The sequence below is a fragment of the Pristiophorus japonicus genome, chromosome 7 (genome assembly GCF_044704955.1).
Source record: "Pristiophorus japonicus isolate sPriJap1 chromosome 7, sPriJap1.hap1, whole genome shotgun sequence".
Lineage (NCBI taxonomy): Eukaryota > Metazoa > Chordata > Chondrichthyes > Pristiophoridae > Pristiophorus > Pristiophorus japonicus.
Window position 1 is genome coordinate 239823964 of NC_091983.1, and position 23067 is coordinate 239847030.

The window sequence follows — 23067 nt, forward strand, 5'->3', positions numbered from 1 at the left end:
TCTACCACAGAAAGTAGTTGAGGCCAATTTACTAAATATATTCAAAAGGGAGTTAGATGAAGTCCTTACTACCAGGGGGATCAAGGGGTATGGCGAGAAAGTAGGAATGGGGTACTGAAGTGCATGTTCAGCCATGAACTCATTGAATGGCGGTGCAGGCTAGAAGGGCCGAATGGCCTACTCCTGCACCTATTTTCTATGTTTCTATGTTTCTATGTGACAGAGACTGTGGATCCCACATTGGTCTCATCAGTCACCTGAGAACTCATTTTAATGTGGAAGCAAGTCATCCTCAACTCTGGGGGACAGCCAAAGAAGAAGAGAAGAATTAAACATCACCATACAGCCCAGGGAGAGAGAGACACAACGGGCTCCTGCTGTGTGTGGCTGCATCAACGCAGGAAGGGAAGATATTTCAATATAAGGATCATGTATTACAGAAACTGCTCCTGCAACACTGGAGCATAAACGGAGCATCTTATGAATCAATGTTCCTTCTCCAAATCCACTCATCCCTTGACATTTATTTCAGGGCTTTAAGTGTTGCTGTCTCGGATTTACACTGTGTGGTGTGACGAAGAGCCTGTGGTTATCACTAACTAAACCACTCGCTATCAGCACGGTTCAGTCCCCTGGTTAATGATGTTAATTAGTGTATTATTGAGTACAGAAGTTCGTGGCTCCATAAAGTACAATCTCGCAGATTGCTGTCACTTCCCATCACCCAGTAATCAGGCCCTTTGTTGGAGTTAATTTTTGAGCAGAGTTGCACAGTTAGCAGCATTTAGTGGGCCAGTGCTGAGCTGAAAGATTACATAGGATTACTTTGAGGATTACATATAGGATTACATAGGATACACGGTACAGGAACAGGCCATTCGGCCCAACCAGTCCATGCCGGTGTTTATGCTCCACTCGAGCCTCCTCCCGTCTTTCCTCATCTAAATCTATCCACAACCCTCTATTCCCGTCTCCCTCATTCGCTTGTCAAGTCCCCCTAAATGCATCTACACTATTTGCTTTAACCGCTCCCTGTGGTAGCGCGTTCCACATTCTTACCACTCTTTGGGGACAGACGTTTCTTCTGAATTCCCGATTGGATTTCTTGGTTCTGTCTGTATCCACTCGATCAAAACCTTTCATAATTTCAAAGACCTTTATTAGATCACCCCTCAGCATTCTCTTTTCAAGAGAAAAGTGACCCAGCCTGTTCATCCTTTCCTGATATGTATACCCTCTCATTTCTGGTATCATCCATCTCCCCACGGCCCACAGTGGGTCAGGGAGAGAGTCCTCTCCCCACGGCCCACAGTGGGTCAGGGAGAGGCTCCATCTCCCCACGGCCCACAGTGGGTCAGGGAGAAGGTCCTCTCCCCACGGCCCACAGTGGGTCAGGGAGAGAGTCCTTTCCCCACGGCCCACAGTGGGTCAGGGAGAGGGTCCTCTCCCCACGGCCCACAGTGGGTCAGGGAGAGGGTCCATCTCCCCACGGCCCATAGTGGGTCAGGGAGAGGGTCCTCTCCCCACGGCCCACAGCTCAGGGAGAGGGTCCTCTCACCATGGCCCACAGCTCAGGGAGAGGGTCCTCTCCCCACGGCCCACAGTGGGTCAGGGAGAGAGTCCATCTCCCCACAGCCCACAGCTCAGGGAGAGGGTCCAGCTCCCCACGGCCCACAGTGGGTCAGGGAGAGAGTCCATCTCCCCACGGCCCACAGTGGGTCAGGGAGAGGGTCCATCGCCCCACGGCCCACAGTGGGTCAGGGAGAGGGTCCATCTCCCCACGGCCCACAGTGGGTCAGGGAGAGAGTCCATCTCCCCACGGCCCACAGTGGGTCAGGGAGATGGGTCCATCTCCCCACGGCCCACAGTGGGTCAGGGAGAGGGTCCTCTCCCCACGGCCCACAGCTCAGGGAGATTGCCGTGAAGCCCAACTGGTTCAGTAATGACCTTGAGGGAAGGAAAACTGCCTCCGTACCCTGCCCGGGCCTATATATGACTCCAGTCCCACACCAACATGGTTGACTATTAATGACCCTCTGAAGTGGCCAAGCGAGACACTCAGTTTGTATCAAACCCGCTCCCAGCGGCACACCCCCACCTTCTCAGGGCACCTGGGGATGGGCAATAACTGCCAGCCATGTCAGTGATGCCCACATCCCCAGAATTAATTTAATAAAGGAACGGCGGTTTTAAGTCAACATCTTGCCAGGGAGCTCGATGGGATTCTACACTTTGGAATTTAATTATGAAGAACATGAGCCGGCAGAAATGAATGTTTGTTCAAGTTAATGAAACCCAGAACTCTGCACCTGGTGTTTGTGTCTAAACATTTCAGCAATGAGAAGACCAGGGGGAGGTTTCAGAGAAAGAAACCAGACTGGGGAAAGATTGAGAATCTGCAGCAAATCTTCAACCAGCTGTGGTGTAATCCCACATTATTGACCGGCCTGTGTCGATCGGTCCTTATAGACCACAGCCATCGTTCATTAAACACCCAGCTTCCAATTTTAAACCGTCCGTCCCCAATGGGTGACCTCCTTCTAATGAAAGGTCCCCAATAAAGGGCCTTCTCCCCAAACTAATGTCCCCAGTGCCCCAGCCTCACGGAGACTCAGGGCTGTGAGCAGGTGTTCAGGGAACCCACCGACTGTCTGTCAAACCAGATTTAAACAAACACTTTAATCCCAGGCTCATTTCAGCTCCGTCAGTCAGCAGGTTCCTGGGGGTGGGAAATAAAACAGGAGCTCGCAGACATATACCGCCGTCCGCCCCGCTCCCCACGCACTTCCACCCCGCCGCAAACTGACTGCACCGCCCGCAACAAAAACAATCTACAAAGAGCTGAATTTCGCTCAACTCTCCGCTCCATGGATTGGTGCGGGGAAAATTGGCTCGCTCAGTGAGTGCGCCCCCTTTTGGTCGGAGGGCAAATTCGGCAACAGGGTGTTTCTGATGACTGAGCCCGTGTAATGTGGGAGGGGAGGAGGGAGCAAGAGGGAAAAAGAGAGAGGAGAGAAAGAGAGAGCAAAGACTGAATTCTAAAGCGCCATTGACTATCTCAGGATGAGAGCAGTGCAGCGCTCCCTCAGTACTGCCCCTCTGACAGTGCAGTGCTCCCTCAGCACTGCTCCTCCGACAGTGCAGCACAACCTCAGTACTGACCCTCCGACAGTACAGCGCTCCCTCAGTACTGCTCCTCTGACAGTGCAGTGCTCCCTCAGTACTGCTCCTCCGACAGTGCAGCACTCCCTCAATACTGACCCTCCGACAGTGCAGCACTCCTTCAGTACTGCTCCTCCGACAGTGCAGCACTCCCTCAGTACTGATCCTCTGATAGTACAGCGCTCCCTCAGTACTGCCCCTCCGACAGTGCAGCACTCCCTCAGTACTTACCCTCCGACAGTGCAGCACTCCCTCAGTACTGCACTGGAAGTCTCGGCCTGGGTTTTGTGCTCAAGTCTCAGGAGTGGGACTTGAACCCTCGACCTTGCCTGTCTGCCTCTATCTGTGCTTATAATGAAATTTGCGCGTGGCCAATACAGAGAATGGGTAACAGAGAATAACAAGAGATGGAACCGAGACTCCTCCTCATTCAAACTGCTCGATAGAAAAATCCATCAGCTGGTTACAGGGTCAGGGGTCAGTCAGTCAGTGCCACAACAACAGTAAATCATTTTTCAAACATTCTCCTGTCTGAGCTGGTAAAGTGAGCGGAACATTGTCAGAGAGCAGCGCAGTGAGGGAGCTCTGATCCAGGAATCAAGAGACTGGGAAAGTTTAATGTGCAGCCGGTTTACTGGGGACAGTGGGCAGTGAGTGAGATATTGGACAGGGGGAGGATTCATGGGGATAAAGTCTATGGCCTCAGGTTTAATCCACTTACTGTAGGCCTCTCCCAAGCCCTCGATTTCCCGTCTGAGTATTTAAGGTTTAATCCCAGACCCAATAGAACGGACTGCGATATTACAAAGAGAATGTTTGGCTCGTTCAGACTGAAATCCCGTCTGCTGCTCGCATCTGCTGAAAATAAACTCCCTTAAAACAGGGGAAATATCACAGAATCTCACAGCACAGAAGGCCATTCGGCCCATCGTGCCTGCACCCACTCTTTGAGGAGCTGTTTGAACCTGCTTCAACTAAACTCCCTTAAAACAGGGAAAAATATACTTGATAAATTTGGGAAAAAGGATAAATTTGCAAGACTATGGGGAAAGAGCAGGGAGTGGGACTAATTGGATCGCTCTCTCAAAGAGCCGGCACAGGCACGATGGGTCGAATGGCCTCCTGCTGTGCTGTGAGAGTGTGTGAACAGCTGGCAGGGGAACGGATACAGATGTTAACAATCCCGAGAGGATCAGACACAATCCCCAGGCACCAGTTTACAATCAGTTCAAACTCAGCTTACAGAAATTACCCAGAAACTCCACGTTAACATTAACCAGCTGTCACCACTCGCTGGGAATTCCAGAATTGGTGATCGGATTCAGAAATAATTAGCTGTCAGACTTTTACCCGAGCAAGGCACAGACTGTGTTTCTACAGAAGTGGTGACGATCCTCCCTTTAATTCGACTGTTCGAGCTAACCTCCTAACACAGTCCCTCACCCCCTCATCCCTGGTCACTCTGTCTCACTGTGCCCCGTGTCCCATCTCTCTCTCCCCTCACACCCGGTCACACTGTGTCCCTGTGCCCCGTGTCCCATCTCTCCCGGACAATGAGGAGCCCACTCTGCCCGCAGTATTCCAGATGTGCCTCTCCCTCGGTTTGTGCTCAGACACTGTGAGTTTTGCTTTGCAGCACGCGAAACACTCAAATCAATGAACAAATCGGCACTGAAGTGGAATTGGAGGCGAATACTTAGAGCTGGTGCCAGAGATTAATCAAATTGAGGATTACAGACCAGCGGGAGATTCTATTTCCAACACGGAGATCGATGAGCATTAACTGGTGCCTTTTGGTCGAGAAGAAATAAAACAAACAAACATATCCGCTCCATCACCAAGACCACCTATTTCCACCTCTGTAACATCGCCCGTCTCCACCCCTGCCTCAGCTCATCTGCTGCTGAAACCCTCATCAATACTTTGTTCCCTCCAGACTCGACCATTCCAATGTTCTCCTGGACGGACTCCCATCTTCCACTCTCCGTAAATTTCAGCTCATCCAAACCTGTGCTGCCCGTATCCTAACACACACAAGTCCTGTTCCCCCATCGCCCCTGTGCTCACTCACCGACGTTGTTTCCCAGTCCGGCAACACCGAAGTGGCAAGTAACATTTGTGGTCCACACCTGGAAGGCAATGATCATCTCCAACAAGCCAGAGTCCAACTACCTCTCCATGACATTCAACGGCGTTACCATTGTCGGATCCCCCACTATCAGCATCCTGGGGATCACCATTGACCAGAAACTTAACTGGACCAGCCACATAAATACTGTGGTACAAGAGCAGGTCAGAGGCAAGTATTCTGCGGCGACTGTCTCACCTCCTGACTCCCCAAAGCCTTTCCACCACCTACATGGCACAAGTCAGGCGGGTGATGGAATACTCTCCAATTGCCTGGATGAGTGCAGCTCCAACAATACGCAAGAAGCTTCACACCATCCCGGAGAAAGCAGCCCATCCACCACCTTAAACATTCTCTCCCTCCACCACCAGTGTACCGTGGCTGCAGTGTTTACCATCTACAAGATGCACTGCAGCAACTCTCCAAGGCTTCTTCGGCAGCACCTCACAAACCCATGGTCTCCATGGGAATACCACCACCTCCACGTTCCCCTCCAAGTTACACTGCATCCTGATTGGGAAATATATTCAATGATCCTTCATTGTCACTGGGTCAAAATCCTGAACTCCCTCCCTAACAGCACTGTGGGAGTACCTTCACCACACGGACTGCAGCGGTTCAAGAAGGCAGTTCATCACCACCTTCGCAAGGGCAATTAGGGATGGGCAATAAATGCTGGCCTTGCCAGCGATGCCCACATCCCAGGAACAAATAAAAAACTGAAGGATGTGCCTGGGACTGAGTCTCCCAGCAGGACCGGCAGTATCTCCCTCTGCCCAGTCTGACAGCCCATGGAGGGATTGGAAGTGCGGTTCTGTGGATTACTGGTCCAGTCACAGAAGCCTTGCACCACCGTGCCCCGGTACATTCGATCACAACAGTTTGTGACCAGGAATTCGTGTCTTTGCACCAAGGTTACAGCCACAGTCTGAATACATTCTCACCCTGGAGTCTTTCCGTCTCACTCACCCACTCACAGTCAACACACAATCAGGGAACACTAGTTCAGGAGTCGGGACACATCGGGAAAGAATGAGCGAGTACACCTGTCAAAAACTGTTACATATTAAAAAATGTAAACTACGAGATAAAGGCCGATAAATTCAGCCGCGTTTTTATCGGTGAAAGAAAAATGATTGTGATTTCAAAAAGTCCTTCATTGTCTGTTAAGCGCTTTGGACCGTCCTGAGGTGTGAAACTGAGACAGTAACATCTAGTGTGGTCTCACTGGGTCCGGGCCCTGTTTCACACACAGCTCCCACAGTGGGATATGGGACAGCTGGAAGATTTACCTCAAAGACTCGTATTATTTTTATAACAGATTACTAATTGAGCTGGAGAATAATTCCCTCTGATAAACTGCATGTTCTGCAATAAATTATACATTTTCAATTATTGCTGAAACATACGGCTGATTATTAAACCAGGCGTTTCCCCTCGAACAATGATGTAGGAACCAATTATCCTGAGGAGATGATTCACTCAACAAGAGCATCATTAATATTTAGAAACAGGCTTGAATTTACATCTCAAGGACATATTCCTCACTGGGGATATTGGGCAGGGCTCAGGCACAATGGGACATATTCCCCACTGGGGATATTGGGCAGGGCTCAGACACAATGGGACATATTCCCCACTGGAGATATTGGGCAGGGCTCAGACACAATGGGACATATTCCCCACTGGAGATATTGGGCAGGGCTCAGACACAATGGGACATATTCCCCACTGGAGATATTGGGCAGGGCTCAGACACAATGGGACATATTCCCCACTGGAGATATTGGGCAGGGCTCAAGCACAATGGGACATATTCCACACTGGAGATATTGGGCAGGGCTCAGACACAATGGAACATATTCCCCACTGGGGATATTGGGCAGGGCTCAGACACAATGGGACATATTTCCCACTGGAGATATTGGGCATGTTTCAGACACAGGGGTCAGGAGCTCCAGAGGGTGTTTATAAACATTCGACCTCCCTCCTCACATCTATTACCGTGTCTAATTTTACAAACACTGCCATCCCTTACGGTGCGACACTGGGAAGCAGCGAGTTTTGTGGTTTACGTGTCCTGACCTTTCCTGTTCAGCCCAGCAGTTTGACTTCTTCTCACAGTTCCACGAAATGCAACTTATCAGACTGTTATTCCATCCCCATATCTCCTCCTTCACCAAGGCTGCCTACTTTCACCTCTGTGATATCGTCTGTCTCTGCCACTGGCTCGGAGCTGTCCAGTTAGTCTCACTCTCCTGCTCCTTCCCCATAGCCCTGTACATTTCTCCTTTCCCAGTATTTGTCCAATTCCCTTTTGAATGATATTATTGAATCTGCTTCCACCTCCCTTTCAGGCAGCACATTCCAGATCGTAAAAACTCGCTGCATTAAAACATTCTCCTCATCTCCCACCTTGGCTTTTTTGCCAATTATATGAAATCTGTGTACTCTGGTTACCGGCCCTCCTGCCACTGGAAACATTGTCTCCTTATTTACTCTTTCAAAACCCTTCATGATTTTAAACACCTCATCAAATCTCCCCTTAACCTTCTCTGCTCTGAGGAGAACAATCCCAGCTTCTCCAATATACTTCACAGAACTGAAGTCCTCATCCCTGGAAACATTCCAGTAAATCTCCTCTGCACCCTCTCCAAGGCCTTGTCATCCTTCCTAAAGTGTGGTGCCCAGAATTGGACACAATACTCCAGCTGGGGCCTAACCAATGATGTATAAAGGTTCCCCATGACTCCCTTGCTTTTGCACTCGATGCCTCTGTTAATGAAGCAAATGTAGGAGTTTGGATGGAATTCACTTTGATAAAGGCCGTTCAGTGAGCGTCCATTCACAGCGCGACACACAACAGAGGCTGTCTCAGAAAGGCTTCTACTCACCAGCGTGCAGTACATCTCGGGGGTCTCTCCACACGTACTGTCGGAGGGATCCAAGCTGACCTTCAGTGACCTGGTGAGCAGGGCGGCCTCGGGCTGGCAGGCCATGTAATCCCAACTCATCACCTGGTCCCAGTGAAGCTGGGCCTTACACAGGTCGTAGTGACCCCAGGACTGGAAGTGCTGCGCGGCGAGAGACAGGACCGCCCAAAGGGCCTGAAGGGGCAACAAACCAGACAGACACATCACTCCGACTGGACCCGCTCAGAGAGGGGCCATCTCGGTCCGTCTGCGGGTGATTCAGGGGGTCCCCGCTCCAACTGGACCCGCTCAGAGAGGGGCGATCTCTATTCTTGCAGATGTTCCAGGTGTTGGGATTCCAGCTGTTTTCTCGGTGTTGGTATAGCTGTTCCGGGTGTTGGGATCCCAGCTGTTTTCCCAATGTTGATACAAATGTTCCGGGTGTTGGGATCCCAGCTGTTTTCCCAATGTTGGTACAGATGCTCGGAATGTTGGGATTCCAGCTGTTTTCCCGGTGTTGGTACAGATATTCCAGGTGTTGGGATCCCAGCTGTTTTCCCAATGTTGGTACAGATGCTCGGAATGTTGGGATTCCAGCTGTTTTCCCGGTGTTGGTACAGATATTCCAGGTGTTGGGATCCCAGCTTTTTTCCCCCCGGCTGCCTGTTGTGTCAGGCAGATGCTCTGATTGGCCGATCAGTCAGTACTGGGACCCAATGTGATGACTGTCTCCTGACCAGAGTCTGTTTCCCATCGATCACCTCTTCCTTCTCCCATCAGTTCTCTGTAAGGAGAGAAATAAAATCAATGCATTTCGGAACAGGTGCTGCTCCTGACCTTCGACCCCCACCCTCCAACTCCGCCTCCCATTAGCTGCAGCGTTACACAGAAATAATCACCAGTTGGGAATCACCGCAGCCAATAGGAGGTGGCTAAATCACTCTCGTTAATATACAAAATGAGACAAATGAACAATTATGCTATTTTAGTGATGTTGGTTGAGGGATAAATATTGCTCAGGATACTGGGGACAACTCCCCTGCTCTTCTTTGAAATAAAGCCGAGGGATCTTTGATGTGAAGCTGAGAGGGCAGACGGGGCCTCGGTTTACTGCCTTGTCCAAAAGACGGAGCATTCAACAGTGCAGCATTCCCGTAGTACTGCCCCTCCGACAGTGCAGCATACCCTCAGAACTGTCCCTCCGACACTGCAGCACTCCCTCAGTACTGCTCCTCTGACATTTCTGCAGTCGCTCAGTACTGCCCCTCCGATAGTACAGCACACCCTCAGTACTGCCCCTCCAACAGTGATGCACTCCCTCAGTACTGCCCCTCCGACAGTGCTGCATTCCTTCAGTACTGCCCCTCCGACATTGCAGCACCCCCTCAGTACTGCCCTTCCGACAGTGCTGCACACCCTCAGTACTGCCCCTCTGACAGTGCAGCACTCCCTCAGTACTGTTCCTCCAATAGTGCAGCGCTCTCTCAGTATTGCACTGGGAGTGTCAGCCTGGATGCTGGGCTCGAGTCTCTGGAGTGGGATTGAGTCAGCTCCTTCAGCAAAATCTATTCTCCTTACTCCATCATCTCACCTCAATCTCAGAGCTCACACTGGAAAGGCAAAATTATTCTACTGCCAACTTTAAAAAGTCGCCCCTTTAAACACTGATAGATTCTGTGTTTGGTGACCCTCCCACAGCCTGTTTTATGACACAAGGTGTTACTCTGGGCTGTGACTGATATACAGACTAGTAACGGGGATATTTATAATCTATTTTCTATAATAAATTCAATGAGCTTTTACAAACTGCTGCACTGCGAGCAGGAATAGTCTCTGAATGTCTCACTTCCTCCCCCGTAATGCTGTTCCCCTTCAGCTCGAGCATCACAATCCACAGTCACCTTCTGGGCCTGACGTCACTCCTCCTGCTGAAACCCCAACACACGCTCACCATCTCCAGTCACACCCCCAACACACACTCACCATCTCCAGTCACACCCCCAACACACACTCACCGTCTTCAGTCATACCCCCAACACACACTCACCGTCTCCAGTCATACCCCCAACACACACTCACCATCTCCAGTCACACCCCAACACACACTCACCATCTCCAGTCACACCCCCAACACACGCTCACCATCTCCAGTCACACCTGGGCCGAATGGCCCCCTCCTGTGCTGTCTGATTGTATGGAAGGATTAAACACATAAACCTTGGGGTAGGGGGTTCATGGACCCATCGGCCTGCAGCATTTCACTCGAGAAATGAAACATAGAAACATGGAAACATAGAAAATAGGTGCAGGAGCAGGCCATTCAGCCTTTCTAGCCTGCACCGCCATTCAATGAGTTCATGGCTGAACATGAAACTTCAGTACTCCCTTCCTGCTTTCTCGCCATAACCCTTGATCCCCCGAGTAGTAAGGACTTCATCTAACTCCCTTTTGAATATATTTAGTGAATTGGCCTCAACTACTTTCTGTGGTAGAGAATTCCACAGGTTCACCACTCTCTGGGTGAAGAAGTTTCTCCTCATCTCGGTCCTAAATGGCTTACCCCTTATCCTCAGACTGTGACCCCTGGTTCTGGACTTCCCCAACATTGGGAACATTCTTCCTGCATCTAACCTGTCTAAACCAGTCAGAATTTTAAACGTTTCCATGAGGTCCCCTCTCATTCTTCTGAACTCCAGTGAATACAAGTCCAGTTGATCCAGTCTTTCTTGATAGGTCAGTCCCGCCATCCCGGGAATCAGTCTGGTGAATCTTCGCTGCACTCCCTCAATAGCAAGAATGTCCTTCCTCAAGTTAGGAGACCAAAACTGTACACAATACTCCAGGTGTGGCCTCACCAAGGCCCTGTACAACTGTAGCAACACCTCCCTGCCCCTGTATTCAAATCCCCTCGCTATGAAGGCCAACATGCCATTTGCTTTCTTAACCGCCTGCTGTACCTGCATGCTAACCTTCAATGACTGATGTACCATGACCACCCAGGTCTCGTTGCACCTTCCCTTTTCCTAATCTGTCACCATTCAGATAATAGTCTGTCTCTCTGTTTTTACCACCAAAGTGGATAACCTCACATTTATCCACATTATACTTCATCTGCCATGCATTTGCCCACTCACCTAACCTATCCAAGTCACTCTGCAGCCTAATAGCATCCTCCTCGCAGCTCACACTGCCACCCAACTTAGTGTCATCCGCAAATTTGGAGGTACTGCATTTAATCCCCTCGTCTAAATCATTAATGTACAATGTAAACAGCTGGGGCCCCAGCACAGAACCTTGCGGCACCCCACTAGTCACTACCTGCCATTCTGAAAAGTACCCGTTTACTCCTACTCTTTGCTTCCTGTCTGACAACCAGTTCTCAATCCACGTCAGCACACTACCCCCAATCCCACGTGCTTTAACTTTGCACATTAATCTCTTGTGTGGGACCTTGTCGAAAGCCTTCTGAAAGTCCAAATATACCAAATCAACTAGTTCTCCTTTGTCCACTTTACTGGAAACATCCTCAAAAAATTCCAGAAGATTTGTCAAACATGATTTCCCTTTCACAAATCCATGCTGACTTGGACCTATCATGTCACCATTTTCCAGATGCACTGCTATGACATCCTTAATAATTGATTCCATCATTTTACCCACTATTGAGGTCAGGCTGACCGGTCTATAATTCCCTGTTTTCTCTCTCCCTCCTTTTTTAAAAAGTGGGGTTACATTGGCTACCCTCCACTCGATAGGAACTGATCCAGAGTCAATGCAATGTTGGAAAATGACTGTCAATGCATCCGCTATTTCCAAGGCCACCTCCTTAAGTACTCTGGGATGCAGTCCATCAGGCCCTGGGGATTTATCGGCCTTCAATCCCATCAATTTCCCCAACACAATTTCCCGACTAATAAAGATTTCCCTCAGTTCCCCCTCCTTACTAGACTCTCTGACCCCTTTTATATCCGGAAGGTTGTTTGTATCCTCCTTAGTGAATACCGAACCAAAGTACTTGTTCAATTGGTCTGCTATTTCTTTGTTCCCCGTTATGACTTCCCCTGATTCTGACTGCAGGGGACCTACGTTTGTCTTTACTAACCTTTTTCTCTTTACATACCTATAGAAACCTTTGCAATCCGCCTTAATGTTCCCTGCAAGCTTCTTCTCGTACTCCATTTTCCCTGCCCTAATCAAACCCTTTGTCCTCCTCTGCTGAGTTCTAAATTTCTCCCAGTCCCCAGGTTCGCTGCTATTTCTGGCCAATTTGTATGCCACTTCCTTGGCTTTAATAAATCCCTGATTTCCCTAGATAGCCACAGTTGAGCCACCTTCCCTTTTTTATTTTTACGCCAGACAGGAATGTACAATTGTTGTAATTCATCCATGCGGTCTCTAAATGTCTGCCATTGCCCATCCACAGTCAACACCCTAAGTATCATTCGCCAATCTATCCTAGCCAATTCATGCCTCATATCTTCAAAGTTACCCTTCTTTAAGTTCTGGACCATGGTCTCTGAATTTACTATTTCATTCTCCATCCTAATGCAGAATTCCACCATATTATGGTCACTCTTCCCCAAGGGGCCTCGTACAATGAGATTGCTAATTAATCCTCTCTCATTACACAACACCCAGTCTAAGATGGCCTCTCCCCTCGTTGGTTCCTCAACATATTGGTCTAGAAAACCATCCCTTATGCACTTCAGGAAATCCTCCTCCACCGTATTGCTTCCAGTTTGGCTAGCCCAAGCTATGTGCATATTAAAGTCACCCATAATAACTGCTACACCTTTATTGCATGCACCCCTAATTTCCTGTTTGATGCCCTCCCCAACATCCCTATTACTGTTTGGAGGTCTGTACACAATTCCTACTAACGTTTTTTGCCCTTTGGTGTTCTGCAGCTCTACCCATATAGATTCCACATCATCCAAGCTCATGTCTTTCCTAACTATTGCATTAATCTCCTCTTTAACCAGCAATGTTACCCCACCTCCTTTTCCTTTTATTCTATCCTTCCTGAATGTTGAATATCCCTGAATGTTGAGTTCCCAGCCCTGATCATCCTGGAGCCACGTCTCCATAATCCCAATCACATCATATTTGTTAACATCTATTTGCACAATTAATTCATCCACCTTATTGCGGATACTCCTTGCATTAAGACACAAAGCCTTCAGGCTTGTTTTTTTAACACCCTTTGTCCTTTTAGAATTTTGCTGTACAGTGGCCCTTTTTGTTCTTTGCCTTGGGTTTCTCTGCCCTCCACTTTTCCTCATCTCCTTTCTGTATTTTGCTTTTGCCTCCTTTTTGTTTCCCTCTGTCTCCCTGCATTGGTTCCCATCCCCCTGCCATATTAGTTTAAATCCTCCCCAACAGCACTAGCAAACACTCCCCCTAGGACATTGGTTCCAGTCCGCCCAGGTGCAGACCGTCCGGTTTGTACTGATCCCACCTCCCTCAGAACCGGTCCCAATGCCCCAGGAATTTGAATCCCTCCCTGCTGCACCACTGCTCAAGCCACGTATTCATCTGCGCTATCCTGCGATTCCTACTCTGATTATCACGTGGCACTGGCAAGTCCAGCCCATTCCCCATCCCATAATATCCCACTGTCCCTGTCCAGCCCATTCCCCATCCCATAATATCCCACTGTCCATGTACAGCCCATTCCCCATCCCATAATATCCCCCTGTCCCTGTCCAGCCCATTCCCCATCCTATAATATCCCCCTGTCCCTGTCCAGCCCATTCCCCATCCCATAATATCCCCCTGCCCCTGTTCGGTCCATTCCCCATACCATAATATCCTTCTGTCCCTGTCCAGCCCATTCCCCATCCCATAATATATCTCTGCCACTGTCCAGCCCATTCCCCATCCCATAATATCCCTGTCCAGCCCATTCCCCATCCCATAATATCCCCTGCCGCTGTCCAGCCCATTCCCCATCCCATAATATCCCCCTGCCCCTGTCAGGCCCATTCCCCATCCCATAATATCCCCCTGCCCCTCCCATTCCCCATCCCATAATGTCCCTGTGCCGGGCCCTTCGACCTTCTGAACCATTACCCACTCCTCCTGATCTGGGACCATCCGCAGATTTCCCGCTCCGAAGCGTCAGTGACCAACACGCCCAGTGCTCCGATCGCAGAGACTCGCCGAATAAACTTCTGTCCTTCAGGTATCTCAATTATTGCAGCAGCAAATCCTCAGCCCGTCAATCCGGATCAGAGCGTCGCCACACACCCAGATCGAGCTGCTTCGGATCGCTGGCTGGGCCATCGACTCGATCAAACCCTCGGCCGTGCGGTTAGAAACGGTGAAAGGAATTCTCTCCCAAACTCTGCTCCACACTGTTCCCCCAAGGAACAATGTACAACAATCAACGTGTCCGTTTGATAAACCCCAGGACAACACAAGCAATAACTCGCGATTTATTGGTATTTAGAGACTTCTGTAAACTGATCCTGAGATTAGATTTAAAAGATATCTGAGGACAAAGAAATCGATCCAAATATAAACAGAGCTTCAAAATTCCACACTCTGCTGTCACTAAAATAAAACTAGGATTTTTGCAACGCCTCGATTTTAAAATTCTCATCTTTGTGTTCAAATCCTTCCAGGGCCACGCCCCTCCCTCTCTCTTGAAACCCCTCAAGCCCTGCACCCCTCCCTATCTCTGTAACCTCCTCCAGCTTTACCCCTCTCCCTATCTCTGTAACCCCCTCCAGCCCTACACCCCTCCCTACTTTTGACAAGGTCCCGCACAAGAGATTGATGTGCAAAATCAAAGCGCATGGTATTGGGGGTAATGTACTGACGTGGATAGAGAACTGGTTTGCAGACAGGAAGTAGAGTCGCGATAAACGGGTCCTTTTCAGAATGGCAGGCAGTGACTAGTGGAGTGCCGCAGGGCTCAGTGCTGGGACCCCAGCTCTTTACAATGTACATTAACGATTTAGATGAAGGAATTGAGTGTAATAGCTCCACGTTTGCGGATGACACTAAACTGGGTGACGGTGTGAGCTGTGAGGAGGACGCTAATAGGCTGCAGGATGATTTGGATGGTTAGGTGAGCGGGCAAATGCAGTATAATGTGGATAAATGTGAGGTTATATATTTTGGGGGCAAAAACACGAAGGCAGAATATTATCTGAATGGCGGCAGATAGGAAAAGGGGAGGTGCAACGAGACCTGGGTGTCATGGTTCAAAAGTCACTGAAAGTGGGCATGCAGGTACAGCAGGCGATGAAGAAGGCAAATGGTATGTTGGCCTTCATAGCTACGGGATTTGAGTATAGGAGCATGGGGGTCTTACTGCAGTTGTGCAGGGCCTTAGTGAGGCCTCAGCTGGAATATTGTGTTCAGTTTTGGTCTCCTAATCTGAGGAAGGACCTTCTTACGATTGAGGGAGTGCAGCGAAGGTTCACCAGACTGATTCCAGGGATGGCTGGACTGTTGTATGAGGAGAGACTGGATCAACTGGGCCTTTATTCACTGGAATTGAGAAGGATGAGAGGGGATCTCATAGAAATGTATAAGATTCTGACAGGACTGAACCGGTTAGATGCGGGAAGAATGTTCCCAATGTTGGGGAAGTCCAGAACCAGGGGACATAGTCTTAGGATAAGGGGTAGACCATTTAGGACTGAGATGAGGAGAATCTTCTTCATTCAGAGAGTTGTTAACCTGTGGAATTCCCTGCCGCAGAGAGTTGTTGATGCCAGTTCATTGGATATATTCAAGAGGGAGTTAGATATGGCCCTTACACTAAGGGGATCAAGGGGTATGGAGAGAAAGCAGGAAAGGGGTACTGATGGAATGATCAGCCATGATATTATTGAATGGTGGTGCAGGCTCAAAAGGCCGAATGGCCGACTCCTGCACCTATTTTCTATGTTTGTATGTTTCTACCTCTGTAACCCCTTCCAGCCCTGCACCTCTCCCTATATCTGTAACCTCCTCTAGCCCAACACCACTTCCTATCTCTGTAACTTCCTCCAGCCCTGCCCCCCTCCATATCTCACAACCTCCTCCAGCCCTACATCCTTCCCTACCTCTATAACCTCCAGCCCTATACCCCTCCTTATCTCTGTAACCGCCTCCCCCTCAGCCCTATACCCATCCCTATCTCTGTAATCTCCTCCAGCCCCAGACCCCTCCCTATCTGTAACCTGCTCCAGCCCTACACCCCTCCCTATCTGTAACCCCCTCCAGCCCAGCACCCCTCCCTATCTCTGTAACCTCCTCCAGCCCTACAACCCTCCCTATGCCTGTAACCTCCTCCAGCCTTCAACCCTCCCTATCTCTGTAACCTCCTCCAGCCCTATACCCTCCCTATCTCTGTAATATCTTCCAGCCCTACACCCTCCCTATTTCTGTAACCCCCTCCCACCCTACACCCCTCCCTATCTCTGTAACTTCCTCCAGCCTTACAACCCTCCCTAACGCTGTAACCTCCTCCAGCTCTACACCCCTCCCTATCTTTGCAACCTCCTTCAGCCCTACACCCCTCCCTATCTCTGTAACTTCCTCCAGTCCTACACCCTCCCTATCTCTGTAACCTCCTCCAGCCCTACAACCTCCCTATCTCTGTAACCCCCTCTTGCCCTACACCCCTCCCTATCTCTGTAACTTCCTCCAGCCCTACACCCCTCCCTATCTCTGTTAACTTCCTCCAGCCCGACACCCCTCCCTATTTCTGTAACATCTTCCAACCCTACACCCTCCCTATCTCTGTAACCCCCTCCAGCCCGACACCCCTCCCTATCTCTGTAACCCCCTCCAGCCCTACACCCCTCCCTATCTCTGTAACCCCCTCCAGCCCTACACCCCTCCCTATCTCTGTAAACCCCTCCAGCCCTACACCCCTCCATATCTCTGTAACCCCCTCCAGCCCTACATCCCTCCCTATCTCTGTAACCTCCTCCCACCCTAAAACTATTGTTGCCCATAAAAAAAATTCCGGGCCGCGCGACCTTTTCAAGATACCATGCATGTGCAGCCGTGCACCTTCCAGGGGAATGTGGGACTGTGCTGGGATACTGGGCTGTGTCCCACAGGGAAATGGGGAACTCTGCTGGGATATTGCGCTGTGCCCCACAGGGGAATGGGGGACTGTGCTGGGATACTGTGTCCCACAGGGGAACAGAAACATAGAAAATAGGTGCAGGAGTAGGCCATTTGGCCCTTCGAGCCTGCACCACCATTCATTAAGATCATCGCTGATCATTCACCTCAGTACCCCTTTCCTGCTTTCTCTCCATACCCCTTGATCCCTAAAGGCCATATCTAACTCCCTCTTGATTATATCTAAGGAACTGGCATCAACAACTCTCTGCGGTAGAGAATTGCACAGGTTAAAAATTCTCTGAATGAAGAAGTTTCTCCTCATCTCGGTACTAAATGGCTTACCCCTTATCCTCAGACTGTGTCCCCTGGTTCTGGATTTCCCCAACATCAGGAACATTCTTCCTGCATCTAACCTGTCCAATCCCATCAAAATGTTCTATGTTTCTATGAGATCCACTCTCATTCTTCTAAATTCTAGTGAATATAAGCCTAGTCGATCCAATCTTTCTTCACATGTCAGTCCAGCCATACCTGGAATCAGTCTGGTGAACCTTCGCTGCACTCCTCCAGTAACAAGAATGCCCTTCCTCAGATTCGGAGATCAAACTGGACACAATATTCAATGTGTGGCCTCACCAAGGCCCTGTACAACTGCAGTAAGACCTCCCTGCTCCTATACTCAAATCCCCTCGCTATGAAGGCCAATATGCCATTTGCCTTCTTCATCGCCTGCTGTACCTGCATGCCAACTTTCAATGACTGATGTACCATGGCACCCAAGTCTCATTGCACCTCCCCTTTTCCTAATCTGCTGCCATTCAGATAATATTCTGTCTTCCTGTTTTTGCCACCAAAGTGGATAACCTCACATTTATCCACATTAGACTGCCATTCATTTGCCCACTCACCTAACCTGTCCAAACCACCCTGCAGCTTCTTAGCATCCTCCTCACAGCTCACACCGCCACCAAGCTTAGTGTCATCTGCAAACTTGGAGATCTTACATAGAAACATAGAAACATAGAAAATAGGTGCAGGAGTAGGCCCTTCGGCCCTTCTAGCCTGCACCGCCATTCAATGAATTCATGGCTGAACATGCAACTTCAGTACCCCATTCCTGCTTTCTCGCCATACCCCTTGATCCCCCTAGTAGTAAGGACTTCATCTAACTCCTTTTTGAATATATTTAGTGAATTGGCCTCAACAACTTTCTGTGGTCGAGAATTCCACAGGTTCACCACTCTCTGGGTGAAGAAGGTTCTCCTCATCTCGGTCCTAAATGGCTTACCCCTTATCCTTAGACTGTGACCCCTGGTTCTGGACTTCCCCAACATTGGGATCATTCTTCCTGCATCTAACCTGTCTAAATCCATCAGAATTTTAAACGTTTCTATGAGTTCCCCTCTCATTCTTCTGAACTCCAGTGAATACAAACCCAGTTGATCCAATCTTTCTTGATAGGTCAGTCCCGCCATCCCGGGAATCAGTCTGCTGAACCTTCGCTGCACTCCCTCAATAGCAAGAATGTCCTTCCTCAGGTTAGGAGAATAAAACTGTATGCAATACTCCAGGTGTGGCCTCACCAAGGCCCTGTACAACTGTAGCAACACCTCCCTGCCCCTGTACTCAAATCCCCTCGCTATGAATGCCAACATGCCATTTGCTTTCCTAACCGCCTGCTGTACCTGCATGCCAACCTTCAATGACTGATGTACCATGACACCCAGGTCTCGTTGCACCTCCCCTTTTCCTAATCTGTCACCTTTCAGATAATAGTGTCGGCATCAAACATTCCCAGTGCAGGTACAGCAGGGTTAGAGACAGAGTAAAGATCCCGCTCTACTCTCCAATTAAACACTCGCAGGGCAGGTACAGCACGGATTAGAGACATAGTAAAGCTCCATTTTTCGTGTCCCATCAAACATTCCCAGGGCAGGTACTGCACGGGTTAGGGCCAGAGTAAAGCTCCCTCCACACTGTCCCATCAAACACTCCCAGGGCAGGTACAGCACGGGTTAGATACAAAGTAAATCTTCCTCTCCACTGTCTCATCAAACACTCGCAGGGCAGGTACAGCACGGGTTAGAGACAGAGTAAAGCTCCCTTTTTCGTGTCCCATCAAACATTCCCAGGGCAGGTACAGCACGGGTTCGGGACAGAGTAGAGCTCCCTCCACACTGTCCCGTCAAACACTCCCAGGGCAGGTACAGCACGGGTTAGATACAAAGTAAATCTTCCTCTCCACTGTCTCATCAGACACTCCCAGGGCAGGAACAGAATGGTTTAGATACAGAGTAAAACGCCCTCTACACTGCCTCATCAAACACTACCAGGGCAGGTACATAATGGGGTTAGATATAGAGTAAATCTCCATCTCCACTCTCCCATCAAACACTCCCAGGGCAGGTATAGCAAGGGTTACATGGAGAGTAAGGTGAAACAGGCTCGAGGGGCACAATAGCGTCCTCCTGTTGCTATGTCGCCAGGGATGGGCAATAAATGCCAGCCTTGCCAGCAACGCCCACATCCTGAGAATGAATTAACGATGATTGTCTGTTAATTTCCCGCTACACACACCGTGATTTCCCTGAATCACTCCGTGTGATATTAGTCCCAATCCCCCAACTCCCAGCTCTGCTCATTTCACAGGATTTACAGTGACAATAAGAACAAAAGAAATAGGAGCAGGAGTAGGCCATTTGGCCCCTCGAGTCTGCTCCTCTATTTAATAAGATCATGGCTGATCTGATCATGGACTCAGCTCACTTACCTGCCCGCTTCCCATAAGCCTTTATTCCTTTATCGCTCAAAAATCTGTCTATCTCCACCTTAAATATATTCAATGATTCAGTCTCCACTGCTCTCTGGGGCAGAGAATTCCACAGATTTACAACCCTCTGAGAGAAGAAATTTCTCCTCATCAGTTTTAAATGGGCGGCCCCTTATTCTAAGAATATGCCCCCTAGTTATAGTTTCCCTATGAGTGGAAACATCCTCTCTGCATCCACCTTGTCAAGCCCCCTCATTATCTTATATGTTTCGATAAGATCACCTCTCATTCTTCTGAAAACCAATGAGTATAGGCCCAATCGACTCAACCTATCTTCATAAGTCAACCCCCTCATCTCCGGAATCAACCTAGTGAATCTTCTCTGAACAGCCTCCAATGCAAGTATATCCTTCCTTAAATACGGAGACCAAAACTGTACGCAGTACTCCAGGTGTAGCCTCACCAATACCCTGTATAGTTGTAGCAGAATTTCTCTGCTTTTATACTCCAGCCCCCTTGCAATAAAGGCCAATCTGTAAACAGGGCGAGATAAATGAGCAATGCTCGATGGAATTCGATCCTCGATGGACAGCCCGATCTATCAAAATAAAAACTAGGAGAATTGAGAAACGTGACGGGAAACATCAGCTGAGGCCGAGACTCGGGGGCAGAGCGGAATCTGAAATCTGCCGTCATTTATTGTCTGTCCCCAGGGAACAAAGGCAGTCGTTTCACTCTGAACGAGAACCAGGTCTGAAACCCCCCAGCTCTGGGCCGCAGACAGTAAAGAAAGAAAGGACTTGCATTTCTATAGCGCCTTTCACCTCCTCAGGATTTCCCAAAGCGCCTCACAGACAATGAAGTATTTTTGAAGTGTAGTCACTGTTGTAATGTAGGAAACGTGGCAGCCAATCTGCACACAGTAAGATCTTCATCAAGAATGCAGTGGGATCTTATACATTTAACTGAAAAGACAGGTGGGACCTCGGTTTAACATCTCATCTCAATAATGGCACCTCTCAGCACTCCCTCAGTACTGCCCCTCCAACAGTGCAGCACTCTCTCAGTACTAAGCCTATGACAGTGCAGCGCTTCCTCAGTTCTGAGCCTCCGACAATACAGCTCTCCCTCAGTATTGCCCCTCTGACAGTGCAGCACTCTCTCAGTACTGCCCCTTTGACAGTGCAGCTGGGAGTATTGCACTGGGAGTGTCAGCATTAATTATGGGATCAAGTGTCTGGAGTGGCACTTGAACCCACGACTTTCTGACTCAGAGGCAAGAGCGCTGCCCACTGAGCCATGGCTGACATCTAATTAGTGCCAAACTCATTCTTTCCACCACCGGCGCACCGTGGCTGCAGAGTGTACCATCTACAAACGCACTGCAGCAACTCGCCAAGGCTTCTTCCCTTCAAACACCCCCTCCCTCACAGCACTGTGGGAGAACCTTCACCACACGGACCGCAGTGGTTCAAGAAGGCGGCTCACCTCCACCTTCTCATGGGCGACTAGGGATGGGTAATATATGCCGGCCTTGCCAGCGACGCTAACATGCGGAGAATAAATGAAGTGATTCTCCCTCCTGCCTGCCCTCTGTCTGTCCTGCTGTGGGTGTCAGGAACAAACCATCGATTTTCTCCACATTCACAGAGAATGTTAATGAATGAAATGACTGCCCTGATAATGGCATCACAGCAACATCAGTCACTGCTCCTACAGTGCAGTTTACATGGAATTAAAAGACTGGTGTTTAATTATAAATATGTCAGTAACACATGAGTAGAGAAATAGCAGGATAGAGCAGATGAATGCATGGCTTGGTGCAGGAGGGAGGGCTTCAGACCCCTGGGACACTGGGATCGGTTCTGGGGGAGGTGGGACCTGTACAGGCCGGATGGGTTACACCTCAACAGAGCTGGGACTAATTTCTTCGTGGGTGACCTGGGGGGGGGGCGGAGGGTGGTGGATGGAGGGGCGAAGTCGGGGGGTTTGCTCGCGCTGTTGGGGAGGGTTTAAACTAATTTAGCTGCGATGGCCACCAGGATGTGTCATTAGTCATGGAGGCCGGGTCATTGAATATGTTGAAGGTGGAGAGAGACAGATTTTGAATGATAAGGGAGTGAGGGGTTATGGGGAGTGGGCAGGGAAGTGGAGCTAAGCCCAAGATCAGACCAGCCATGATCTTATTAAATGGCGGAGCAGGCAAGAGGGGCCAGTGGCCTATTCCTGCTCCCATTTCTTATATTAGAAAGGAGAAACAAGGTGCACAAAGGATTTGGGAGACAGATAGCACTGGAGTAAGAAATAGTACGGTATTAGGTAGGGTCAGACTAAGGGAGAACACAAGAAGGTGTAAGAGCGGTTACAGTGCATGTGTGTGAATGCATGAAGTTTGGTAAATGATGTTGGTGAGCTGCTGGCACAAATAGACAGATGGGAATATGATGTTGTGGCGATAACAGAAACCTGGACCAATAAAGGGCTGGATTGGGTACTAAATATTCCTGGATATAAGGTGTTCAGGAAAGAAAGGAGGTGGGATGGCAGTATTGATTAAGGAGATTATTACAGTGCTGGAGAGAGAGGATGTCCTGAAGGGGTCAAGGACAGAATCTATTTGGTTAGAGTTGAGAAACAATAGAGGTGCCATTACACTACTTGGTGTATTCTATAGGTCACCAACTAGTGGGAAGGATATAGAGGAGCAAATTTGCAGGGAAATTACAGAGAGGTGCAAGAATTATAGAGTAGTGATAATGGGGAACTTCAACTATCCTAATATCGACTGGGATAGTAATAGTGTAAAGGGTAGAGAGGGCAAAGAATTTCTGAAGTGTGTTCAGGAGAACTTTCTTGAACAGTATGTTTCTGGCCCAATGAGGAAGGAGGCATTGCTGGATCTGGTTCTGGGAATGAGGTGGGTCAAGTAGAGCAAGTGGCAGTAGGGGAGGATATAGGGAACAGTGATCATAGTGTCATAAGGTTTAGACAGGGAGCAATCTAGAGTAAAAATACTTAAT